Here is a 27,697-nt window from a genome sequence, read left to right as displayed (position 1 = left end):
CTGTGTCACATATGCGTGATTATTTTGTATTATATGAACCATTGTTTTCTGAAAAATGGTAAACATTTTAATTTTTTTAAAAAATCCGGAAAAATTAAATAAAAAATAATTTTAAATAAATTATTATTTCAAAAATTATATTAATTTCGACTATTATATTATATTAATTCCGAAATATACTTATCGCATTATTTCGTTATAATTTCCATGTTTGTAGCAATAGATTTCCTATGGCATATGCTTATGTATATTATTTCTTTGGCACATTTGTCTGTATGTTTACGAAAGCAAATACGAGCCACATATGTACATATGTACAAACATTCATAAGGGAATAACGAGAGCCGCACGCATCTTTTCGCATCTCCGTTGTCACGGGCAACCAAGGCCAAAGCTCACGTTTTGTCAAAGGGTCAATCTGTCGAAGCACTGACGCGACGACAAAGCGCCACAACATTGTGTTGTAGGCAGTGTTCTCATTTACTACTCCGTAGCAGCAAAATTTCTAAAATTATTGCTATGCTATCGCTACCGCTCTTTGCCGGGAGCCACAGCATAGCCTTAGCATAACAATGTAAAAGTATGTACTCTACTCTGCTCCGAGTTTTGTTAGGTAAAAAACTATAGCAGGAGCGGGAGCAAAAAATTAAATTCTGCGCTATGCTCTGGCGTAGCGGTAGCAAAAAATTGGGAGCGGTAGCACAGCAGAGCTAATGAAAATTTTCATGTGCTACAGATCCCGCATGTGTTTGTTGTTTTTTTTATTTTTTGCTATTTTCTGTCATAATATTTGAATTAATTGAATAATTCAAACAAAAAAATGTTATGCAAATCATTTTGGCACTTGTTGCGTCAAGTGACTTTATAAATCTAAAATCAAATACTTTAAGAAATATATTAATAAAGTGAATTAGATAATAATTGAATAAATTATAAAATTTTTTTTTTATTATGTAAAATATTTACCATTTTTATATTACCAAAAACATCATCTTTTCCAAATGTATTACAATACTCAATTACTATGAATTTTCGAAATTAATTTTAACTACATATACTTTCCCCCTTTTTATATACATTAGGGTGTTTTTTTTTTAATAGAACTATTATTTTTATTTAGTCCCGTCACGAAATTTCCCTGGAAATACCATAAAAAAATTCCCTGAAATTTTTAGCACTTAATATTAACATTAAGAACTGGACCAAGGCATGTAAAAATTTTCCATAGAAAATACACTACAATCCTGATTTTTTATCTTTAAATTCCTACAGATCAGAGGTATTTTATGGCATCGCTTTGACTTTAGACGCTATAGCTCTTGTCAGTTATACAAAAAAAATGCGAATTTCGTGGAAAAATCAGTTTTTTTTTCCACCTTGTTACGAAATTTTTGCCACATTCATTGTTCTAGTTTTTGTATCGTACACCCGACGAATTTAAATAAACAATCGTTTTATAGTAAAAGCAATCTTATGGTGGGTCTGATTTTCAATGGCATCACAAATTTTGATTGAATTTTCGTCGTTTCGAAGATCTCATAACCAAGACCCATCTCAGATGTTCACTAATGTGACAAATGTTGCAAATGAATGGGAAGCAATTCTATGTATTACAGCTTAAAATCCTTGTAAATACTTTTAAAATATCGGAACTTTTTACCATGAGACCAATAAATATTACATTTTCTGTACTTTTCTCATGTTTTCACCTATAAAAATAGATACATACATATATGTATGTCAACTCATAACAATAAAATTACAACAACAGTACACTACTATTTTTTACTTAAATTTAAAATCTGTCAGCGACTATTTTCTTGCTCTGTTTCTAGTAACAAAAAAAATTGGTTTCCATGACAACCAAATCCGATACAATTTTTGTTTCGTTCATCAAATTAATAATTTCTGAATTATGACAACTACTACATTTTATTTCGGTTTCAGTTCTGATTCCGACAACTATCAGCAGGAATAAAGGGATGTTAAACTTATTCCAGTGTGAGAGCGCCTCAAAATTTGCGTTTTTTATAACATTTTCCATTATGTACAGATTGAACAAAATTACAATTTTTGGGCATTTATCAACATTTAGTACGAAAAAAAATTACTAAATAGTGGTTATTTATTATATGGAGAAACTATTTCCATCTTTTTAAAGAATATTATAACAACTGACTTTTGTCCTTTCAATACCCAATAATAGGATTTAAGCTTGTTAGCTCTCAATCATTAAATGTTTTTTATCATTTTCCATTGAAAATAAAACTATGATGCTTAAAATTACAAAACGTTTCATCAAATACCTTTAAATTTCACGAATTTATTTAATTTTCATTGTTTTACATTTTTTATAGGTGGTCTTGAACGATGCAACAAATCCCTCCGTTTACATATTTTTTTGGTAAGATTTCAATCTGGCCATCGCTCGTTTCCAATTGCTAAACGTCAAAACCTACTGAACTCGATTAGCTGTCAAAGTTCAGTAGGTTTTGACGTTTAGCAATTGTTCTCTCACTTCCAGTGAGAGAGGAGTTAAACACCTCTTTATCTCTGACTATCAGATTCCACAACACTCCTGATAATGTAAATATTACATTTTTGTAGATTTTTAAACATTTTTTGGAGGCAAAGCTAAAAAAACTAAAAAGGGTGAAAGGAATATTATTATAATATATTAGATCTGAACGTTCTCTGAGCTGACACGGAGAGAAGTGAAGAGTGTTGTGTCCTTAGAGAAAGCTTTGATACATAGCAAGAGTTTCAAAAGGCCATAAGCATTTCCATCAGCAAAACCATTTTGAAGAAAGCATGGTCATTGAAGTATTGCTAATAAAAAATCATATACATATGTATGTAACTCCTTGGGTATTGGACAAAAATGCGTCGCTTTCGTAAATAAATATTAAAATATATCACCAGAGTTTTGAAAGTTTTGAAGCTTTATTCTCTGGCAAGCGTTTTGTTTAGTATCTTTGATATTAAAAGCCAGAAAATGATGCGGAAAAGATCAGAGACAGCGCTCAATGAAGAAAATTTATTTTTTCTGTCAAATATCGTTAAGTAGGTGTTATGATGTGGGAAAGTATGACAGCTGGTGGAGTAGGGGAATGTATTTTGAAAAATAAAAATTTAAAGCAAAGTGCCGCGAAATCTGGTATAAGTAACGGATTTTGGTTTCAACAAGGCAACGACCTCAAACATGCAGCGGAAACTTTCAGGATGTGACTTCTTCAAATTCCTAATACAACTTTCAACACCTCTCTATTTTTAATTTTTTGATAAAAGCGTCCCCTGTCTATGTGGCATGATTAGTAATGTTAGCATCTTAGCTTATTAACAACAAGTACGAAAGGCCTAAATTCGGATGCAACCGAACATTTTATACTCTTGCAACTTCCAAGGATCAAAGGTTGGGAAACAGCTTTAAGTATAGGCAAACGTTGTTAGGAAATTGCTCAGGTTAATTTGATAAGATATTTTCAAGACATAAAACGACCTAATCGTCATAAGGCTTGTTAGAAAAACAAAATGGGAGTAATTCGTATATATGGTATAAGGCCAACCGGAATTGTGAAAATTTATAATAAAATGCTACCCGAGTTTCATTAAGGTACACCTACCATAACCAATATGTTTATGTATAAAGAGTAAAGTCAGCCGAATATTTGAAAATCGTGATATTAGTTATATGGAGGCTATTGCAAGTTTTCACCGATTTCATGCATTTTAAGCACATAGATACATTGTTATTACAAAAACACTTTTCCTCTCATTTTCATGAAGATAATTAGGTAAATAGAGGCTAAGGGAAGTAGGCGAAGAGGTGGTCTGACCCTTATGACCACAACTTGGCAATGAGATCAGTTGCTTTATTCACTATTTTTAATTAGTTCATGATGAACCGAATTACGGTAATGAAAAGAAAAGATCATTGTAGGTTAGACTTACAAGTGACATTGATGTTGTTTTTCGGTTATGTTTCGTTATATTGCTGAGAACTTTTGACGTCATAAGACCAAGTCTTGTAATCAGCAATGATTTGAAATAGCGTTATAGAACTAATAAGTTTAATTTTAATAGCTTCCAAATGCAAAAAAGAAATTCCTAATTCCATAGTATTCTAAGTATCAATTGAATTATGTGGGTTTTTTTCGACATAAGTGATTAGGTGGACATGTGTCTAGAAAGAGATTTTCTCATTCACATGTTAATTAAGCCATTTGTAGTGGGCCTCTGCATCAAAATGTATTAACCTTCAGGTCACTATCATCGTTTCTTAGCCATATCAATACCCCTTAGCACCTTCTATCATTGGTGCAACCCACTAGTTGCACCTTTAGCTTTATTTCAATCCTTTTCAACATAATATGCATCGCCAGATAATTGCCTCTATTGCCTAAAATTGGTCTATATGACGAGACTTTATAAGGATGCTTTCCCGGTTTAGGAACAATGAAAACTTCAGTAGTTTTCCCAAGACTTGTCAGTCGGATTGATGAATTGAAAAGATAGATGAGCTTTTTTTGAGCAACCATTTTTATGGAAACTTCTTTAATACTTCAACTCTAATTGAATCGAAACCAGGTGCTTTCTTAATTTTAAGCCTTTTGATTTAATTTTTCGTCATTAGAATATTATTCATAATTAGAACATTAGGTTTTAAGGTTTTTAAAAATTTAACTGAATGAGAGATAGATATTATTTATTTAGAGTAAGAGTTATGTCACTTATTGTTGAACATTTTTTTTAGACCTTCGTAAGATGTTGCACAGAGTGTACTACAAGTAGTTTAGTAACTGTTAGGTGTTTGTAACAACTAAAACGGGTCGGGGGTACACGTGTTTTTTGTATTGCAGAATATCAAAATGTCGTCAAGTGAAAACTTACGATAAATACTATATAAGTCAGGACAAACATTTTCTACGTGTTTCTGTGGGTCGTGCAAGCGAAAATGCTGCGTTCATTAGAGCAGAAGTACACGATTAAATTCTGTGTGAAACTAGGTCAATCTGCGACAGAGACATTTGATATGATCAGAAAAGGCCTACTCAGGTGTTGCTTTAGCAATAAGTGGTGTGTTTCGGTGGCACCAAGCCTTTTGGAACTGGCCTTCATGTGCGCAAAGTTTTGAACTTAGACCGTTTATCAAAATCTGTGATTCATGACGGAGCGCTTAAACATGCGCCAGGTGTGCGCAAATTGGAAGTTGCACCACGACAACGCCCCGGCTCACACCGCCTTTCTTGTGAACGGCTACCTAACCAAGGCCGGCATCCCAAAGCTTCCGCAGCCACTCTACAGCCCAGATGAGGCTCCCCTGACTTTTTTGTTTCCTTGCCTGAAAGGCAATCGTTTTGAGACGACAGAGGGGATCCAAGCAGCATTCACCTCGGCTCTCAAGACTATTCCGGAGAATGCCTACCGTGACGCCTTCAATGCTTGGAAATCGCGCTGGCAGCGTTGCATTCAGGCAGAAGGAGCCTATGAAAGTCTTTAAAGAATTGTACCGGTTGGTTCAATAAATTTATTTAAATCGACTCAATTCTATTACTTTCCGGACAAACCCTGTATAAAAATTTCCTTTTGCCTCCTCCTATCTCAGGCCCATCTTAGTAAAAATTTAGTCCATTAAATTGCGGAAAAAGTATAGCATAATTATATTCTTGTCTGTCAAAATTATAAAAGAATCTTATTGGAACTGGAGATGGTGGTGTTTTCAAATCACAAGTAGCACAATTTTATATACATATATTTTGATAACGTTTGTTTGAATTTGCACTTCAACTTACTTATACTTATATTGCACTTAAATCGTGCTAGCTTTTAAATAATCTTAATAAGCAACCGTATGATTTAAGGCAGGCTTAGCAAACATTCTAATTGCGATATCTCTCTGCCACCACGAAACTACTGATTGTCCGATCACATTCTGCAACGAATTTTATTGACGAAGTCGAGCCAACAAATTCACCTATAAATACACAGTTACGCTTAACTACATACAAATGTATGTATGTCATGTTGGTAGGTAGATAATTGACAACATGAATTGGGAAAGCGACATACTGAATGCGAAAATATAAGTCTGGATCACATTTGAATTTTATCGGAGTCTTGGCACAGCGCGTAATTTTCGTTTTCACCTCTTTTTACCAATCTAATGTATTCTACTTCATGCAATTGAAATGCCAACTGTGTCCACCCAAGGTTCACAGTGGGAAGTTGTTAGCCGCACCTGGCCTAATTAGGAATATAATCTTTAGGTTCAGGTTTTTATTTAACTCCACCAGGTAACAATGGCGTAGATATGCCGGCTACCACTCGCACCGCTTACCGTAAATTTCAAAGCGATGGCACTCCAGTCCAATTTTCAAACGCATATCGATTGGAGTTTGTCTCTTAATTACAAACACTTGAGTAAAGAATTTTCACACTTTTTTGTAGTTTTAATAAAATTCTACATTTTGCAAGAGGTTTTTACGGCTATCGCTGATGAGCTATGTATATGCGTGTACCGCGTTCAAAGGCAGACTAATCATTTGGTTCAGTTGTGGCTTAACTGCACTTTCTCGCATGTCGTGGTTTTTCATTTAAAGTGGATGTAGTGCAGAGCCGCCAATTCTAGTATGAACTCAATCCAATCGACACTCACATTTTTATGCTGACCGTAACTTGGAGTACACAACTGCCCTAAAAATGCCTCCTCCACTGTGGTTGCCGACTGCAGCCACATGGCGGACTGAATAAATGATAAGCGATAAACAAATTACAAACACAGAGAGTAGTCTACTTTTTTTAATTGAATTAAATAAATTAATCGCATAGTTGGACCAGCATTAACTTTGAAACCAGTGGCCCCCTACATATGTCGGATATTACTTATTTAATTATATACATATACATATTTATATATACATATATTATATTAATATACATATATGTATAATTAGTTATGATTTTGTATGTGAGTGATTGAGTCTGAAAATGGGTACACTAAGGTCAACTTTAACTTCGATTTTTTTCCATACCTGCCACTATTTGAAGATCATTCCTTTTGATTAACCGACATACTACACATACATATATGTACATACATATGTAATTTCATCTACGTGGATGTTGAGACTATTGTTGATTAATTTACAGCCAAGTTCAATGTCGCTATATGTTGTATAAATTCATTTAATATATTGCCAATTCACGGGAAGTATTTGGGCTTGCTTTTGCTTCTTTCTTTTTTACATTAATTCGGTCCTTTAACAAAAAGAAACCTCTATTTTTGATATTAGCCGCAAGCTGACACCTGGGTTCGGGATTTTGCCTATTCCGTACTTACCGTCGGTATCAAACGAAATTTGTCGCAGTGGCACTGCCGACATCAGTTGTTATTTTTTGATTTGAACAGTTTTTTCATTTTCAGTTATAATTTTTCGTAAACAAAAGTCAAACGATTAAAAAAGTCTAGCTACATATGTATGAATAATACTATTGAACATTGATTCTAAGAAAATTTAAAATATGTATTTTAAATGAAATTTATTTTTTATTTACTACAAAATATCGAGACTGGCAACCCTATGTTATAAAAAAGCATTCAGCTGACTCGTTTCTACGGGAAAAATCCAAATATCACGGATATTTGTCGTACAATGTGTGTGTCTTCATTTACACTGCGATCTCAAAAGATAGGTCATATCGGCTTATTCGGTCCACGGATTTGCGTCGGGCACTAACTGAAGCATAAAAAGTAAGAAAGAGGAAAGTTGTGTGTAACGGAAATAAAAACGGGTGAATACTTTCAGGCACTGCAAAACTTTATATTGCATAAGTAAGGAAAGTTTGGGTCGAACTGAACATTTTATACTCTTGCAACTTGCAGGAATCAAAGCCAGGGAAATTTCTTAAGGTGTAAAACGTCAACCAGAGGATCGGAATCCAAGCAATTCTATATATACTTATTTCTATATAGCTCATACACTGACCGACAAATTTGACATAAGATTTGTTAGAAGAACGTAAATCATTATACGTAGTACAAGTATATGGGAGTTGGAGTAGTATCGACCCGATTTTAACTATCAAATATTCATTACCACACAATAACAAAATGTTTCCTGAGTTTCATTAAGATACCTCACATACAATCACCAATTATATATAAGTCGGATGTTCGAAAATACTAGTAATAGTTATATGGTGGGGGTAAGTTTTCGCTTGATTCTATCTATTTTAAGGACAAAGATAAATTGTTATGAGTAAGTTGTATGGAAGTTCGCATATATCTTTATTAGGTACATGGGGCTAAGGGAATTATTAGCCCGATTTAACCCATTTTTGGCATACAGACATACCATTGAGAGAGAAGGATTATTCCTGAATTTAAATTATATATCACACATTGACCGATATTTTCGGGCAAAATTCAACTATAGTGGTTCACATATTCGGTGCCTAGGGGCTTGAACAGTTTCGATTGCATTTAAGAAATTTTTTACTTTAAAGGAATCATTAGTGCAAAATTTTATCGCGATATTGTTAATTACTTCTTGATTTTTATACTGGGAAGGGAAAGAATCAAATATAATTTAGAAATGTGCTATATGGGAAGTAGGCGTGGTTGTGTCCGATTTTACCCGTTTTCACACTGTCACATAGGAATATGAGGACAGAGCTACGTAATAAATTTAGTCGAAATCTATCCGAAGGGTCTCGAGATATGTGATTTCACCGAAAATTGGGCTTTTAGTAGTTTTGAACAGTACCGTTACAGGAAGAGCGACCGCTGAGCAAACAGACAGTCACTCAGATTTCAACGTTTCTCGTCATCCTGATCATTTATATGTATATGTTATGTTAGTATATACAAGTATAACCCCATATCCATCCCGCTTAGTTTTAAATGATACGTACAAGCGTTAGGTGAACAAAACTATTGTACTCTTTAGCAACAGGAATTCAAGGTCTAGACTAAATTTAGCCAAATTCAGATCTCAACTATATACTTGAAAAAAAAGGTCACTTAATTTCATTATAATATAGTATAAAGGAGTTCGGATAATTCAATTATCGCTTTCACGTATTTTAAGCATTACTCCTTAATCAAATGTATATCCAGTGATATACATTATGTTCACTTATTGTTCCAAAGACATCTTATACATATATTGACCGATATATACGGTATAAAGTCAATCGGAAATTTGAAATTCTTATATTAGGTAAATGGAGGCAACGCCAAATATTACCTGATTTTATTTTGGCATTACGACATGTCATGAGATTAATGAGAAACCCATATTTTCGCACAGTCAAAGAAGGTAATAAAAAGTTTTGCCTTTAGATGGAATAGTTATTATAGTTAGTATAATATGATTAAACATATTAGGGGTCATGCCCATTTTTAAAAAGTTTTCAGCTCATGCCTTTCCCCCACTATCCTCAAACTAGAAACTATAACTATATACTAGTAATTTCACTTGCGGAAGGTTTTCGTTCAACCTAATTTTGTGTGTTGAGCGATTACGCCTAAAAATCGCTGGCTCGAAATCGGATTTAGAGCCATAGTCTCTTAGGAAAAGTCGTTCAGGATGATCTGTAGAACATTTCCCGTATAAGGTATTTCCGCTTTTTTGTTCCCTGTAAATCAACTAACTAATGTACACTGATAGAATGGAGGTGGTACACAATTTCTTAATGCTCAATGGAAATCTATAGGAAAACGTTTGTAAAGGTTTGAGAAAAATCACAGTGCCTTCTTGATAAAATATAATTTTATTATTCAATGCAAGAAGTTACGAGTGAGATTGATACATCGACTATAGCGATATTCTAACATCGATACCATTTATGTGGTACATTTTAATTTCCACATCAAAGTTTACCTCAACATTCGCTAGAAATCGTTTTCATTTAATTTGTTTCTCTCGAAAGTTTCATGATATTTGAGAACAGTAAAAATACGACTTCTTTTATTCGATTTGCACTGATGAAACGGCAATCCGAAAAATCGGGTACAATTGCACAACTTTAAACAATGCTCTTAATCAATTCAAACTACTTGAATGTTGGTACGTTCAAAAATTAGTTATTGAAAATACGGGGTCAAACAAATTGAACCCTTTTCATTAATAAAATGATACATTATTTATGCTCAAGAAAACATTAACACATACATATGTGCATAGCTTTGAGTATGTCACTAATTAAGTACACGAAATGCGGAGTTGAAGTTGAAGCAATTGTAATTGCAGTGAAATCAGATGTACAGATGCAGTGCCGGCTGCAATCCATAAGTACAGTGACATTTACAAATTGTGTATGTATGTATGTAACCATTTCGCAAGACAGAAGTTTGTGAATACGTATCCCTGTCCCTATAAAATATATTGATGACCATAAATTCATCAAATTGTCAGGTATGACTCTTAATTTATGTATCATAGCTGAAAGTTGTAACGATTAAAAATCAATCACAAATGAAAAATCATTTGCACAGTTAACTTATAAATGTGATTTCTTTAATAACATTAAACTTTTAATTTAAAAAAATATAACAACACACACAAATATAAGAAAAGGAATACTGGATAAAATTTAATAAAAAAGCTAAATAAAATAAAAATTAACTAAAAAATAGTTTTATTTGAAACTTTATATATAAAATTTATATATATATTTAATTTATATGTTTAACATAAAACACAAGAGACATGTTCTACGGACGCATGCAAAACTTTTGGATAATCGGAAAGATAAGTACTATTCTTGGTATTTTACATCTCAAAACTTCTACGAACTCGTAATTTTTTTGTACTGAGGAACCCGCGTACCAAGTTTCATAAAGATATCTCAATTGTCGACTGGTGCGTTAGAATCTGCTATCTTTATCGATTGTCCAGTGAGAATTTCATAACATTTGTTATTGCGTTTTAAGTGTCAGTACGTTCGTGTTATCGGTGCGAAAATGAGCTTCGAACAAAGAGCCAACGTTAAATTTTGTTTTAAAATTGTTAAAACATTTACCGAAACGTTTCAATTGAAGAAACAAGTTTATGGCGATGATTGCCCGTAGCAGAGTGCACTAGTGGTTTCAACGTTATCTAAGTGGTCGTGAGGAATAAATGACGATTAACATGTGGGCCAATCAAAATCCGTGATCACCGGAAATTCCATCGAAACCGTGCGTGAATTCATCAAAAATCAGCCGAAATTATCATTGAAATTCATGGAAATCGATTTATCGCATTTTTACCGAACATTTGGTCTTTCGCAAAGTGTTTGCACGGTTTGTTCCGCACAAATTGACTGACGACCAAAACAAAAAAAAACATTCGAAGGACGATTATTTGACCAAAAATCACATTTTAAACATTAACCACTCCCCGTAATCACCTGATATGGCACCGTGCGATTTCTTCCTTTTCGGAAAAATACATTTGCCCATGAAAGGAAAGCGTTACGCAGACGTAGAGGCCATTCAAAAGGCTTGCACCGGCATACTGGCCAACGAGCTAAAACACTCGTTCGACATGCTTATGGACCGTGCAAAAAGCTGTATTGAAGCAGAAGGAGACTATTTTGAATAAAATAAATAGATTTTGCGGAAAAAACTATTTGTTCTGTTTTTTTTTTAAAGTCCTATTTACTGTGGAACACACCTTGTAGAATAAAAATATAAATTGTTATACATAGAAAACAGAGAAAGAGCTTCTAAATATGGAATAGATAAAAAATATTAGTAAAAGTTAATAAAAAGTCATTAAATTTATGGCAGTTAGTTTATTTGTTTAGTTTTTGTAAGTATGATCTTATTGTAAAATTAAAATAGAAAAGTCAAAAATGGAATTTCTGATACCACTGTGCGTATGTATCTACGTTCTATAGGTTTCCACCTGCTAAAAAGGTTGTAGGCAATTAAAAGAAGTAAGGAAGGGCTAAGTTCGGGTGTCACCGAACATTTTATACGCTCGCATGATAAAGTGATAATCGAGATACTGTTATTAGCAACTTTTTTGCGAGAGAATAAAAATGATGCCCTCTGAATTACATGAAAATGTCTGAGAGATTTACCGATATTTTCGGTGAAAAATTAGGTTATGTTAGGTTAGGCACTGAGTTCTTCGTGTTCGATATCAGGGACCTTGAAAAGTTATAGTCCGATCACGACAATTTTTCCACAAGGGTTACCTCAGCTCAAATACCATATTTGTGTAAAGTTTTATTCCGCTATCATCATTGGTTCCTAATGTATATATTTAGTTTATCGGAGCTGGGAAGTATTGATCCGATTCAATCCATTTTTGACACACAGACGTACCATACCATAAGAGAAGAATTATCATTTAATTTCAGTTATATATATATGTATGTATATCACACTTTGGCCGATATTTTTTATCAAAAGTCATCTATAGGTATCGGTGTCTAAATATTCGGTACCTAGGAGCTTGAACACTTTTTTTGGGTATTTGGCCATAAGGTAATACACAAAAGACATTATTCGTGCAAAATGTTGTCCCGTTATATTAATTGCTAGAAACTGAACGATTCAAGTGGAATCTAAAATTGTGCTATATAGGAAGCAGTGGGGGGTTTTGTCGGACTTCGTCCATTTTCACAATGTGACATAAGTATGTAAAAGCTATTCATGTACTAAATTTTGTCGAAATCGGTTGGTCGGGTCCCGAGATATGAGATTTCACCAAAGAGAGAGCGTCCATCGGCTGATTTTCACACCGGTTCCCATAAAGACCTCTTATACCATTTCGGTGGTGGAATTTAATGTCTCCGGCGTATTTACGTACATATATATTATTGATTTTTACTAAAAGCGCAAAGTAGTTTTTAACAGTACCGTTAGCGGTGTTATCCTCTGATTTCATCCATTATCACTGTGTCGGTAAAAGTTCTTATAAGATTTCTACTCGGCAAATTTGGTTGTTGTATCTTTAGTGGTTTAGGAGATATGCACATTAAACTTGTTGGAGAGGCGGGGCCACGCTCACTTTCAAATAGTTTAATTAAAATCAATGCATCTAACTTTCCATCTCGAAAAATGCGCCCATAATTTTTATTAAACGGAAAAAATTAAAAATGACGACATTTATTACAAAATACGTCATTGCAATGTTTTTTTGTAATAAGATGGCTGAGCTCAGGTCACCAAGGGTGGCGAACTGTTGACGACCTAAGTTCTTAGGTTAGCTGCGAATACCCAATAAGCAGTCCCTGACCAAGAGCGACAGGAGAGGAGGGTTCGGCTTAAAAGACCTGAAGCATCCTACGAATCTCCGGTGACGAGGTGAATAGATGCCGCCTCAAAATAAGCATCCACAACCCCATAGAGGGTGGCCTCGAGGGATCACCTACCCACGAGAGGGAGGCAACATAGCGACGAGGGACGCTACAACGGAAATCGCAAGGAAAAGAAATCCCCAACTGTAAATGCTCGGCCGGGGAAACAGATGGCAGATAGCAAACCTGAGAAACACAGGTTAGCTGTAAATAACAAATACAGCCCCCGACGAAAGAGCACAGCACAGACGACAACGCAAGAAATCACGCAACGAAGTAGGACCACGATTTTGACACCCGATTTGGAAACGTTTGAACTTGGGCTGACGGCTGCGGCATTCTGTTACCTCAGTATGCAAGAGTGACGTCTTGCAGAAATGGCTTTCAGGGTAATGTCACAGGCGCCTCCGTCCCGTTAAAACTTTGGCAGGGCTTCAAGTACGTTCAATGCTACGTCGCCATTAGGTTGGCGGTACGGGCTCAGTTGATTTCAATCCTGACTAGTGCTATGGTCCTGGCTCTGAACACGAATTCCCATAAGGTTTCGTGTCAACCCCCGTGTGGCCTCCCTGCAATGCAAATATAACCACAGGGACCGAAAATGCAACTGTACAACCGAGCAAAGATAGCGGCTTGAAGCGGGGACCCTTACAAACATGAATAAAGAAAACAATGAAAAAAACACACCAGAACCAAAACAAAAAGGACGAATGGACGACGAATTAAATGACTTCAGAAGACAAAGCAAAATTTTGCGTTCGCCGCCACAAATGGGAAATGAGAGGGCAATCCAAACGGTTTTCATAGAGGAAACCGCCTCATCTATGCCTGAATCAGCGGAAGCAAGCACGGAAACAAGTAATAGGACTCCGGCTATCTACCGAGGCCTACGAAATGGATACAACTCTCCAAGGCAAGAATTCATTAAGAAGATGAGAGCAGAAGAGGATGAAGCCCTTTTAAAGTGCCGCGTTACCCTGAAAAAGATGAAGTTGGCAATGCTGAGACAGAAGAATATAAGTTCCGATGTAAAAAATGGGATATCCGAGCTAGACGAACTCTTCGACATTATCGGTAGCCTGCGCCGAAACTGGATGAAGGCAGAAAAGGATACGAGACGCACGACCACAACTAGGTCCTTAGATGCATGCAACGAACACGACGATGTTTCAACGCCAGTAACAGCTCTTCCTAAACGAACGGCACCAAGTCCAATGGAACAGGAGTCAGAGAAAAGGGGGCGAGGACCCGGAAATACTGTGTGGCACGTAGTAAGAGGAAAAAAGATACAGCAAGCAAAACGACATCAAAACGAAGAGCAAACTCAAGGACAAACAGATGACAAGCTCCAGAAGCAAAAAACGGCACCCAGAACCAGAGTTCGGCCAGGAGCAGTGGTAATCAAACCGGCAGAAGGCCGCAGCTATGCCGAGGTGCTTCAAAACATACGGCAACACGTCATGACAGACCAAGGCAAAGTGGAAGTCCGGGCAATACGGAAAACAAAATCAGGTGCCCTGCTCCTAGAACTGAAGAAAGGAGAAAAACCGAGAGCAGAGCTCCGAAACGCTCTCATAAGCAAGCTTCTGTAAGCGAGCTAAAACAGAAAGCCACAATTGAGATCCGAGACCTCGACTCCTTATCCACCGCAGCAGAAATCACGACCTCCGTAAGACGTTTGCTAGAGCAAGCAAATGACGAAATCACAGTGACGACCAGCGCTCCAAATACGTGCATATGTGACGTTGACAGCCGATAGCGCAAACAGGGTACTAAACGAAGGACACATAAAAATAGGATGGATCAGCTGCAGAAGCCTATGAAGGAAGTTAAAAAATGCTACAGATGCTTCGGCTTCGGCCATTTACAATGGGAATGCAAAGGCCCCGACAGAAAAGGCCAAGGATTATGTATAAGATGTGGGAAACCCGGGCACAAGCTGAAAGACTGCAAAAACTTACCGTGCGGTTTCCTCTGCGTAGAACAGAAGTATACCCAAACAGATCACATCCCAGGGTCTCGGTAGTGTGAGTCGTATAGGGAAAAAACAAGAACACGAAGATCTTACAGTGTAACATGCACAGAAGCAAAACAGCTGACCACCTCCTGCCGCAGCTCATGCTAGAACTCGGAACCGAGTTAGCAATCATTAGCGAGCAATACAAAATAGCGCAAGATGGAACATGGCTAGAAGACACCACAGAAACAGCAGCAATATGGCTAACAGAAAGGAGTAGTTTCAAAAAAACAAATAGCGGGAGAGGAAATGGGTTTGTCTGGATGAAAAACGAAAGAATTATGATAATTAGCTGCTACCTGACACCGAGCGACAGAATTCCAAGCAAAGTTCGATGCTATAGAGGATGCTGCACGACAAAGAAACCGTCACTTAATCATAGCCGGAGACTTCAACGCCAAGGCCATGGAATGGGGCACACCGACTACAAACTCAAGGGGCCGGAAAATTCTCGACATGGCGGCTAGATTAGGCCTTATCGTCGCCAATAGAGGATCCCAAACCACGTTCAGAAGACCAGGATGCAACGACACAACCCTTGATATCACGCTGGTGTCCGAAGGATTCGCAAACCAGCTGCGGGAGTGGAAAGTCTTGGAAGACTATACTGGTAGCGACCACCTATACATATCCTACCTCATAGGTCCAGAAAAAAAGAAGAGGAACACGTAAATGGAACGCTTCCAAGCTAGACTCAGGAAAGCTCCTTGCGGCCATAGATGCACAGCCAGGTTGATTGTCCAAGCAACTCTGAGCACCATTACTGAGGCATGTAAAGTAGCAATGCCCAAAATAAAAGGCGGACATCCAAAGAAAGCAATTTACTGGTGGACCGACGAAATCCGAAATCTTAGACAAACTTGTCTGTGCAAAAGGCGACGATACACAAGAGCTAGAAGAAGAGGAAGAAACGGAATAGAAGAGCATAGGGAATATAAAGCTGCGAAAAATGAGCTGAAAGACGCAATAACAAAGACAAAGAAAGATAAATGGGAAGAGCTACGTAACGATATAAACAAAATTCCGTGGGGTCTCGGATACAAGATCGTAATGAAAAAACTAGGAGCAAAACAGTCTACCCCTGAGTTAAACGCCGCAGCTATGGAGCACATCGTAAACACTCTGTTCCCAACCCATGACCTGGGAAGAGACCCACCAGAACATACACAAGAGAGCTCATGTCCGCCTTTCACCTTGGAGGAAATGAACACGGCCGCAAACACTTTAAAGACCAGAAAAGCCCCTGGGCCTGATGGGATACCAGCGGAAGTGTTAAAGCTAATCGCTATGGAACGACCGCACTTACTGCTATCCATATATAATGCATGTTTGAACGAGGGTATTTTCCCAGAAATATGGAAGAGGCAGCATCTGACCCTAATAAGCAAAGGCAAAGGAGACCCAGGAACACCATCAGCATACCGACCTTTACGCATGCTAGATACAGCAGGAACGCTATTAGAAAGACGATGCTGGAGGCCTATCAGAGCGACAACATGGCTTCAGACCAGGCAGGTCCACCATAGGAGCTGTGGAAGACGTCGTGCGCAGCGTGGAGGAAGCTCATCGAAAGAACAACTTCTCGAGGCCAATAGTCCTCCTCGCAACAATCCACATACGAAATGCATTCAATAGCGCAAAATGGGAAAATATGATCGACGCACTAGAAAGTCGTTTCAAAACGCCCCTCTACTTGATGAAAATGGTACGAAGCTATCTTAAAGACAGGAAACTACTATACGATACGAGTGATGGCCCACAAAGTAAGGAAATAACCTCTAGAGCAGCGCAGGGATCAATACTTGGACCAGATCTATGGAATGCCAGCTACGATGGAATCTTAAACGTTGAAATGCTTGATGCCGTCATAACCGCGCGTAATACCGACATGGCCAGGCGTCGACTGACACAAGTTATGATACGAACACAGACATGGTTGGACTCACACGGCCTCAGCCTAGTTGCTGAAAAAACAGAACTGATCCTGTTCACTAGGAAACATATCCCGCTGGAGGTTAACATGCAAGTTCATTCAGAAACTATTAAAACGACGAAAACCCTAAAATACCTTGGAATAAGAATGGACAACAAATTGACGTACTGGGCTCAAATCCAACATGCTGCAAAAAAGTCAGCAAATATAACCATGGCGCTATCAAGGCTCATGGCAAACATCGGAGGCCCACTTGCAAGTAGAAGGAAATAGCTTATGGACACAACACAGTCAGTGCTACTATACGGTAGCGAAATATGGGCCGATACATTAAATGTAGAACATAGACGAAAAGTGCTTGCTAAAGTGCAGAGAACAGCAGCCTTGAGAGTCGCCACGGCGTACCGCACTGTATCCGAATCCGCAGTGCTAGTGATAAGCGGCGTCATCCCAATAGACCTTCTTGCAAAGGAGAGAAGACAACTCTGGCTATGGAAGAAAGACGGAATAGAAATACACATGGCCACAAGACAACAGGCGAGAAAGCAAACTCTCGAACTCTGGCAAGATCGATGGACAAGGGAGAGCAAAGGAAGATGGACCGCAAAACTGATCAAAGAAATAGAGAAGTGGCACAGTAGAAAACACGGCGAGGTAAATTACTATATAACACAGATGCTGTCCGGTCACGGGTATTTCCGAAAATACCTATACAACGTGGGAAAAGCAGAAAGCCCAGCATGTATTTACGGAGACGAACCACTAGACGATGCAAACCATACCATTTTCAAGTGCCACCGGTGGAAAGAAGCACGGAGGACTGTACAAAACAAACTCGGAGAACTAAGTGCGGAAAATCTCTTAGAAAAAATGATATCTAGCAGTGAAAACTGGAAAATAATTGCCTCGTACGTGGAACATGTTCTACGCAGTAAGAAAAGAGACATGGACGCAGATTCCCAATAGAAGACGAGCCAAATAGCTTGATGCTGGCTACAAAATCGTAGGCATCCCTGGACGCAGGGAGAGTAGAAATAGACCTGTAATGGGTCCATCTTGGAAATCTTGCCCTGAAGTAATGCGAAAGCGGTCCCGGGGTAGGGGAAAACATTCCATGATAGAAGGGGGGAGTGTTTTAGTGGGTACACCACTTACGTAGGATGACGATCCCTATATGGTGCGAAGGCATTAAAAAAAAAAAATTTAAACCCTCCTTACGGCCTAAAAAAAAAAATAAAAATGTTTTTTTGTAATTAATATAAACAATGTCAATTTTTAAATGTTAAAAATAGCTGTTTTATAAATCTACAGAACGGTTTAGATTAGTAAATAGATTAAATGTAATATAATCACTTCAAATGTTCGGTCGGAATATTGTCTCCCAAACATACTTACATTTACATTTGTGTTATACGGATAAGAATGGATTTTCGTTCTGAACTCATTTTGTGATGTGAGTTCTGTTGAGCCTGTGCGAAATAATAGGGGCACGAAATTTTACGTAATAATTTCTTTTAAAAATAGCACTAAGTAGATGAATATAATTATATATTGAACGAATAGCGAAATATTATAGTTTCATGATTCAAAATGAGCTGAGGACGGCATTATGGCGTTCAGCTTAGAGAACAAATAAAACATATTCATAAAAAGAGATTTTCGTTCCGAAAAATAGGCGAGACGTTGAAATACTTTAAGATAACGGTAGAAAACGCAATAAAATACTTATCTGCTTATTGCAAAATTTTAAGTAAAGTGATGTTATGTTATGCTGAAGCATACATCTTAACCGTTAAGCAATGGTTCTCAAATAACAACAATCCCTGGACATATGTACATATGTAAATCAAATTAACAATTTGAGGGAAGACATGCCAAATATAGGTTGAATCTTTGTCTCGTTGATGTCGGGTCGTCGTATGTATAATAAATGCTGAAATACTAAATAGTCAATATCAATTAAATAATCTTTAAAAAATTTATAATTAAACGCGAATTTAAACAGAAACTTAATTTTCGTAATTTATATTAAATGAGATAAGCGGTTGATATGGTTTCTTTGTTTTCCTTGTGAATAGAATTTAAGCGTATTCTTTTATTTTCAGATAGTAAGTATATTAAATATTTTCAAAATAAAAAAACTTACTCAGAAAAGCACGACTTAACCTAACAAATTAAATTTTGAATAAATTTATAAAAAAAAAAATTTGAAAGTTCTAATAAAAATATATTTATTTACTTGTTTAGGTTGTGAAACTGATAATATTTATCACCACTGTCTTGCCTCGTTGTTCTAGTGCAATTATAATTAACAACAGTTAAGTCAATTTTGTGTGCTTTATTTAGATGTCAAATCAAACTAGTCGTCCTGTTATTATATTACGGCTGTTGTATATATGTATATACAGGATTTGTCCGGAAAGTAGTAGGACAAAGTCGATTTAAATAAATTAATTTAGAACCAATCGGTACAATTCTTTAAAAACTTTCAAAATAGGTTCCTTCTGCGTCGATGCCGCGCCGCCAGCGCGATTTCCAAGCATTGAAGGCGTCACGGTAGGCTTTCTCGGGAATAGTCTTGAGAGCCGAAAACGCTTGCGTTTCATCGCCCTTTTCAGGTAAGGAAACAAAAAAATTTCTGTCTTTACAAGAAAGCTGTCGTGGTGCAACTTCCAATTCGCGCACACCTTGCGCATGTTCAAGTGCTCCGACTCAATGTCATAAACCACAGATTTTTATAAATTTAACATCTGAGCAATTAAAGGAATACTTAGTCGACGATCTGAGTTTAAAACTTTCCGCACACGATGGCAGATCTCCCAACACGGTCTACATCAGCGACCTCTTCCCGGCCCTCCAAAAAGAGCCGGTCCCACCGAAAAACACTTCTTCCTAAAGCAACATCTGGGTAAGCTTTTTCTGAAATTTATCAAACGTCTCTGTCGCAGATTTACCAAGATTCACACAGAATTTAATCGTCTACCTCTGATCTAACGAGCACTGCATTCTCGGCTTGCATCACTCACAGAAACACGTCGCACGAAAATGTTTGTCTTGACTCTCCAGGTGCTCGGAGACAACTGACCAGCCGCTCGTTCGTTAGCAAGGAACGCTCCTAGTCGCGGCGGATGAAAATTAGTCCTATTACTTTCCGGACAAAGCCTGAATATAATAATATTGTTTGACTTTCTTTCACACGGTTTGTTATCAAGTGTCATTTGTTACTTAACCGTAAAATCGAATCTTAATAATCGTTTTTTGATCGACTTTAGACGGTAAAGGTTGACTTCGAAAAATCGATTAAGTAGCTTAACCGTGCGATTCTGTACTGTGATACAGTCTCAAGTTTCTAAATTTGAAATTTTAAGTTAGAGACAATTTTTGAGACTTGAGACGATTTTGCTATTCTGTAAGTGACAGTCACAAAATCTATTACATTTCCTTATTCAGAGATGCTTTTACACTTTAACGAAAATAAATATGTCGATAACAAATATTAAACTTTCTATAACATAGTCAAAAAACCTAATTATCAATAAAAATAAAAATATATGTTCACTTTGTTTCATAATATTTACGAAGTTTATGTAAAACTGATTTATTTTTAACCTTTTCGTGTTTGAATTGCTTACAAAATATAAAAAAAAAACACAATCGATTAATATCTATGATGATCTCTATTCAGTACATTCAAAATTACAGACAAGAGTTCTTTTTAGTTTTGTGACCTGCTAGTTATCAGGTCCCCAAAACGAAAGATAAAATTGGTGCTCATTGGTGATACAAACTTCGCGGCTGACTTATTATGCCCTGTACAGAGTATAAAAGAGCGTATATATGTATATAAATATATGCATACATTCGTGAATTTACACCTCGTTCTTATTTATTTCTTATTCTTTGCGTTAAACAAACAATTGTGTTCGTATTAACACTTTTGGTTTCCTCGACTCTGAAGCACGAGACTTGTGAACTGTGTATGACAAACGCAGAGAAAACAGTAGGTAATTGATTGGTGAAAATATACGCTAAACACGAGACGTTGTGAGACCTACTTTTCACAATGCCATGCGAAGGTAGAGGGACAGGGCCACCACACATTTTACTTTCCCTTATTATGAATGGCATAAGTCGCCAGTGGTTGCAATTAGTAAAGTACTAAATAATTTTTAAAAGGTTTTACAATTGAATTCCTTATGATGGTTATTTTTTTAAATAACCCTACATACGTACCTCAGTTGATTTTAAGGTCACTCACTCTCACATATTTACAGCATTGGTGAAATTGAAATTAATTGACTGAGTACTAAAGGAAACGATGTCCATTTGCACATGAATTGACAGTTACAGCACAATTGAACTTATTAAATACTCTTTTATTTTTTTTATTAATTATTGATCCTTTGTCTACACTTCTGTGTTAGTTTCACATTTCAATAGACTGTTTATACCATGACAATAATAGTGCACATCTCCAATCGTCCGCCTCCAAACATACTACTCGTACACTTACTCGCCACAAATCAACTGACCACAAGAATTCAACCGAACGATTTAGAAAGTCAGGCGTTGACGTCTTGTTAATTCATTGTACAGTGGGCAAAATTAACGATGAGAGTAGAAAACTGTCGTAAGTAGCTAGGTAAAGAAAATACCGTTTTAATAAATTTAAAACACGGTGTTTGTCTTAATTGTGCCCCAAAATTTCTGTGGTATCTTTAGAGTGCCAGTTAGCTTAATCAACTTAATTTTATAGTCATCAAAAATCAATTTGTACAAATTTTTTTAGTTTTCGTTTGTAATATCCATTGAATTAATTTTGTTTAGTGTATCGTAACGAGTTTGGGATCAGCACCGTTTTTCATCTGAAATCATATTTCATTAATACGCATACTTGTACTCTGTACATTTCAGCATGCTGTGAATCTTGTTACTTAAAATGTTTTATTTAACCTTATGCGCAGAAACCGTGAGTGGATTTCAATTATATTTAGTATCATAGTATTAATTATGCCTATTTGTATAGTTCTATATTAGTTAATTATTTTTATACTCTGAACCGGGTATATAAAGTTTCCTGGAAGCTTATACACCGATCTGAAGTCCCTCAAGAAGCTGCTTTTTTGTTGGCACGGGCCAAGTCGGATGACTGTAGCATACAAGTATAGCTGTCATACAAATTGAACGACCGGAATCAAGTGCTTATAAGGAAAACTTTTACATTTGATGAGAGATATTCACCAAATTAGTGAGGAGTTACTATCTGAGGCAATGGTGCAATCTCCGAAGATATTTTTCAGATCCGATCACTGTAGCATATGACTGCTATACAAACTGAACGATCGGAATCATGTGTTTGTATGGACAACTATTTTATTAGTTGAGATATCTTCATAATATTAATATGGATTATCACCTAAGGCAATGCCACAATTTTCGAACAAATTCTGCAGGTCGGACTATTATAACATATAGGTGCCATATAAACTGAATATCAGAATCAAGTTCTTGTTAGGAATCTTTATGAAGGATATTATAGCCTCGGTGCAACCGAAGTTAAGGGTTTTATTGTTTCATGGGTGCTCGACATAGGTCTTGACCGATTTTATTCAGGGCAAGGTCTGGATTGATTGTCTTCATTAAGGCGTTAAACTTATTTCAGGAGGAGTACACCCTTCCGTGCAATTTTAATAAAATAACTAATAATTTTTTTATATGGGTGCTAAGAGAAGTATTCGCCCAATTTGATTAATTTTTGTCACTAGGACACATTCTTTTTCTTTACTGGCGTAGACACCAATTACGCTGTTATAGTCGAGATAAAAAAAGCGCGCTAGTCGTTTCTTCTTTTTCTATGTGGCGCCAATTTGAGATTCTACGCGAAGCCAGGTCATTTTCCATCTGGTCTTTCCAACGGATTGGAAGTCTTCCTCTTTCACTGTTTTTTCCATTCGGACGACATGACCTAGTCAGCGTAGCCGCTGTATTTTAATTCGCAGACCTACATACAAACATATGTAAATGCTGTCGTATATCTCATACAGCTCATAGTTCCATTGATGTTGTCATCGTCCTTGCCTCTGCACCATATAGCAGGGCGGGAATCATGAGTGACTTATAAAGAGGACTTTACTTCTCAATTGCATACTCAGTCCGAAGTAGTACCTTTTGGTAAGAGTTATTCTGCGTTGGATTTCGAGGCTGACATTATTGTTTTTGTTGATACTGGTTCAAAGATAGAAGAATTATCTACGGTATAAAGGCAGCTCCTTTTCATGCAGTCAAAAGCAGCTTTAAAATCTACGAAGAGGTGGTGTATGTCGATTCTCCTTTCACAGGTCTTTTCCAAAATTTGGCGCATGTTGATTTGCTAGGTCCAAAGCCACACTTATAAGATCTAACCAATTTGCTGACGGTGGGCTTTTATCTTTCACACAATACTCTCAATAGAATCTTTTACGCGATGTTGATGAGGGTTATCCCAAGGTAGTTGGCGCAGATTGTGGGATCCCACTTTTTGTGGATTTGGCAGAGCACACTTAAGTTCCAATCGTTGGGCATGCTTTCGTCCAACCATATTCCACATGGTCCTTATCAGTTCTTCGCCGCCGTGTTTGAATAGCTCGGCCGGCAATCCATTGGCCCCCGCTGCTTTATTGTTCTTCAAGCGGGTAATTGCTATTCGAACTTCTTCATGGTTGGGCAATGGAACGTCTGCTCCATCGTCATCGATCTGGCCACTTCCAAGTGAATGACAATTAATTCCTCACTTGCGTGAACTTCTACACATGACTCCATCCTCCACATTAGAACACATTAGTGTCAGGAAAAGATGCTCTCTGGATGTCTCTGGATAACAGGATAACATATCAACTGATATTGTCGGTAGATACTGAGGTTCACATATTCGACTGTATTAATATATAAGGATAATAATATACAGATATCTTGTCATGTAGATATTGTATAAGTAAGTGAACGTATTGTATGAAACAGATAACGTTCGAAATATTATTTAATTTTAAATAATAAAGTAACATAATAGTAAAATCGTAATACTTTCTTGGTTTGTCATCACTCGCCACAAATTATTTATTTTAAATATTTGCATTAAAACGTTTAGTACATTTTCTGCACTATATTGCGCCCAACTATTGCAGACGCGTTTCTGTTTGCGATCCCACTCTGCACTTGCAAAGCATGTCAATACGGTAATTCCTCTTCCATTGTTTATTGTATTTACTTTCTTAATTTACATTGATTTTTAATTCGCATATTAATGCAACATTTTGTTATTTTTTGAGGTGCCAAGATGAATAAAGAAATTTAGAAAACTCCAATACACATATATTAGAGTGATTCAAAAAAAAAAATTTTTTTTTTTTCGTTTGGTACTCGAAAAAATTGGTTCCTAGAGTTTTTAATTGTAACGGGAAGGTCCTCCTACATACAGTTTTCTTTTTTTTCGTATTATAAGATAGAAAAATTTATATCTCGCTTCCAACTACTTAAAAAAATATATTGTTCCTTAGATTTTGTAGGAAATTGAATGCTCTACAAAAAAGGTCTACTATGATTTTTTCGTAAACCCAAACGTTTAAAAGATATTAACAGTTAAAGTTTGATTATTTTTGGGAAAATTTTTTATTTCTTATGAATTTTATAACTCAATGAAAAAAAATTATTATGAATAGACTTTTGGAAGGGCTTTCTTAGAGGTGTCTAGGCACCTATTTTTCAAAGTACCAAACGAAAAAAAAAATTTTTTTTTTTGATCCACCCTAATATGCATTGATGTTTGACGATGAATATCTCGTAAACGCTTAACTTAATCGAAAAATCATAAGAGACCATTTTTATAGAGCAGTAAATTTCCTACAAAACTGCGAGTTTCATCATTCATAATAATTTTTTTTCATTGAGTTATTAAATTCATAAGAAATAAAAAATTTTCCCAAAAATAATCAAACTTCAACCGTTAATATCTTTTAAACGGTGGGGTTTACGAAAAAATCACAATAGACCTTTTTTGTAGAGCATTAAATTCAAGATCTAAGGAACAAGATATTTTTTCAAGTAGTTGGAAGCGAGATATACATTTTTCTATTTGATAATAAGAAAAAATAGAAAACTGTATGTAGGAGGACCTTCCCGTTACAATTAAAAACTCATGTTTGGAGAGGCTTTCTTAGAGGTGTCTAGGAACCTAATTTTCCGAGTACCAAACGAAAAAAAAATTTTTTTTTTTGAATCACTCTAACATATATATTATATATATGTATATATTTATATATGTATGTACATATGTATGTTAGCAATATATGTGATGTGATGTTAGAGGCGCTTTCTTGCTAATTTTTGGGTTGCTAAAACCGAAAATGATATTAAAAATTTCTTAACACGCGGGATGTTTTACTAAACTTAATCAAATATGTAGCTGTACGTCATCGAATTGTTTTGAACTCAAATATCTCACAGCAGACGCAAATTTTTATACTCTCGCAACAAAGTTGCTAAGGAGAGTATTATAGTTTTGTTCACATAACGGTTGTATGTAAGTCCTAAAACTAAAAGAGTCAGATATAGGGTTATATATACCAAAGTGATCAGGGTGACGAGTAGAGTTGAAATCCGGATGTCTGTCTGTCCGTACGTGCAAGCTGTAACTTGAGTAAAAATTGAGATATCATGATGAAACTTGGTACACGTATTTCTTGGCTCCATAAGAAGGTTAAGTTCGAAGATGGGCAAAATCGGCACACTGCCACGCCCACAAAATGGCGGAAACCGAAAACCTATAAAGTGTCATAACTAAGCCATAAATAAAGATATTAAAGTGAAATTTGGCACAAAGGATCGCATTAGGGAGGGGCATATGTAAGCGTAATTTTTTTTTGGAAAAGTGGGCGTGGCCCAGCCCCCTACTAAGTTTTTTGTACATATCTCAGAAACTACTATAGCTATGTCAACCAAACTCTACAGGGTCGTTTTCTTCAGGCATTTCCATATACAGTTCAAAAATGGAAGAAATCGGATAATAACCAGGCCCACCTCCCATACAAAGGTTATGTTGAAAATCACTAAAAGTGCGTTAACCGACTAACAAAAAACGTCAGAAACACTAAATTTTACGGAAAAAATGGCAGAAGGAAGCTGCATCCAGGCTTAGGCTTTTTTTTAAACTTGAAAATGGGCGTGGCGTCGCCCACTTATGAACCAAAAACCATATCTACTTGACCGATTTCAATGAAATTCGGTATATAATGTTTTCTTAACATCCTGATAACATGTACGAAATATGGGTGAAATCTGTTCACAACCACGCCTTCTTCCAATATAACGCTATTTTGAATTCCATCTGATGCCTTCTCTGCATAATACATCAATATACATACATTAGGAACCAATGATGACAGCGGTATAAAACTTTACACAAATACGGTATTTGAAAAATATGTAAATGAGTGATAATGAAATCTCGATTATCACTCTGTCGTGCGAGAGTATAAAATGTTCGGTGACACCCGAACTTAGCCCTTCCTTACTTGTTGATACATTAGTTTTAAAAGATAAAAACGAAATAAATATGAATACTAATGAACTGAGAGCTATTGTTACTGCAGCGATATCAGCTGCATTAAAAGCACAGAAGGAAGATTTTGATAAAAAGTTAGATGAAATGACAAAACAGTTTACTAATACTCGGACTGAAAACGTAGAATATTTTGAGAAAGTGAGAATTGTAGGGAATGAGCAATGTGATGAAACCCTGGTTCTTGCAAAATCTTTACCTGAATTTGACGGCAAACCAGAACTTTATGTGTCATGGAGGCAAGCGGCGCACACAGCCTACAGATTATATGAAAGGTACGACGGAAGTGCTAAACACTACCAAGCGATCGCAATAATTAGAAATATGTAAGATTAGCGGTTCTGCAGACAGTATTCTAGCTTCTTTTAGCACCGTGTTAAATTTCAAAGCCATAATAGCTGATAAGGAGCATGCATCAGCTTCTTTGTAAAATATGGTCCGACGAAAGCATGCCCAACGATTGGAATTTAAGTGTGCTATGCCCAATCCATAAAAAGGGAGACCCCACAATCTGCGCCAACTACCGTGGGATAAGCCTCCTCAACATCGCGTATAAGGTTCTATCGAGCGTATTGTGTGAAAGATTAAAGCCCACCGTCAACAAACTGATTGGACCTTATCAGTGTGGCTTCAGACCTGACAAATCAACAACCGACCAGATATTCACCATGCGCCAAATATTAGAAAAGACCAGTGAGAGGAGAATCGACACACACCACCTCTTCGTCGATTTCAAAGCTGCTTTCGACAGCACGAAAAGGAGCTGCCTTTATGCCGCGATGTCTGAATTTGGTATCCCCGCAAAACTAATACGGCTGTGTAAACTGACGTTGAGCAACACGAAAAGCTCCGTCAGGTA

General features: G+C 36.5%; 1 protein-coding gene across 2 annotated transcripts in view; it reads right to left on the bottom strand.

Annotated features, from left to right (window-relative positions):
* Positions 1–27,697, bottom strand: part of LOC126754522 (beta-glucuronidase) — an 86,386-nt gene that overhangs the window by 24,620 nt on the left and 34,069 nt on the right. Inside the window, exon 1 of one of the 2 annotated variants that reach the window (XM_050466578.1) lies at positions 21,480–21,753. The exons of the other annotated variant lie outside the window; for it this stretch is intronic. The gene's annotated coding sequence lies outside the window, so the exon portion shown is untranslated. Of the gene's footprint in view, positions 1–21,479; positions 21,754–27,697 lie in introns of those variants that run through there. 2 annotated transcript variants of the gene reach the window in all.

Source organism: Bactrocera neohumeralis, chromosome 4, assembly GCF_024586455.1.
Source record: "Bactrocera neohumeralis isolate Rockhampton chromosome 4, APGP_CSIRO_Bneo_wtdbg2-racon-allhic-juicebox.fasta_v2, whole genome shotgun sequence".
Classification (NCBI taxonomy): domain Eukaryota; kingdom Metazoa; phylum Arthropoda; class Insecta; order Diptera; family Tephritidae; genus Bactrocera; species Bactrocera neohumeralis.
Note: the sequence above shows the minus strand (reverse complement) of the source record. Positions and strands in the feature narration are given on the sequence as shown.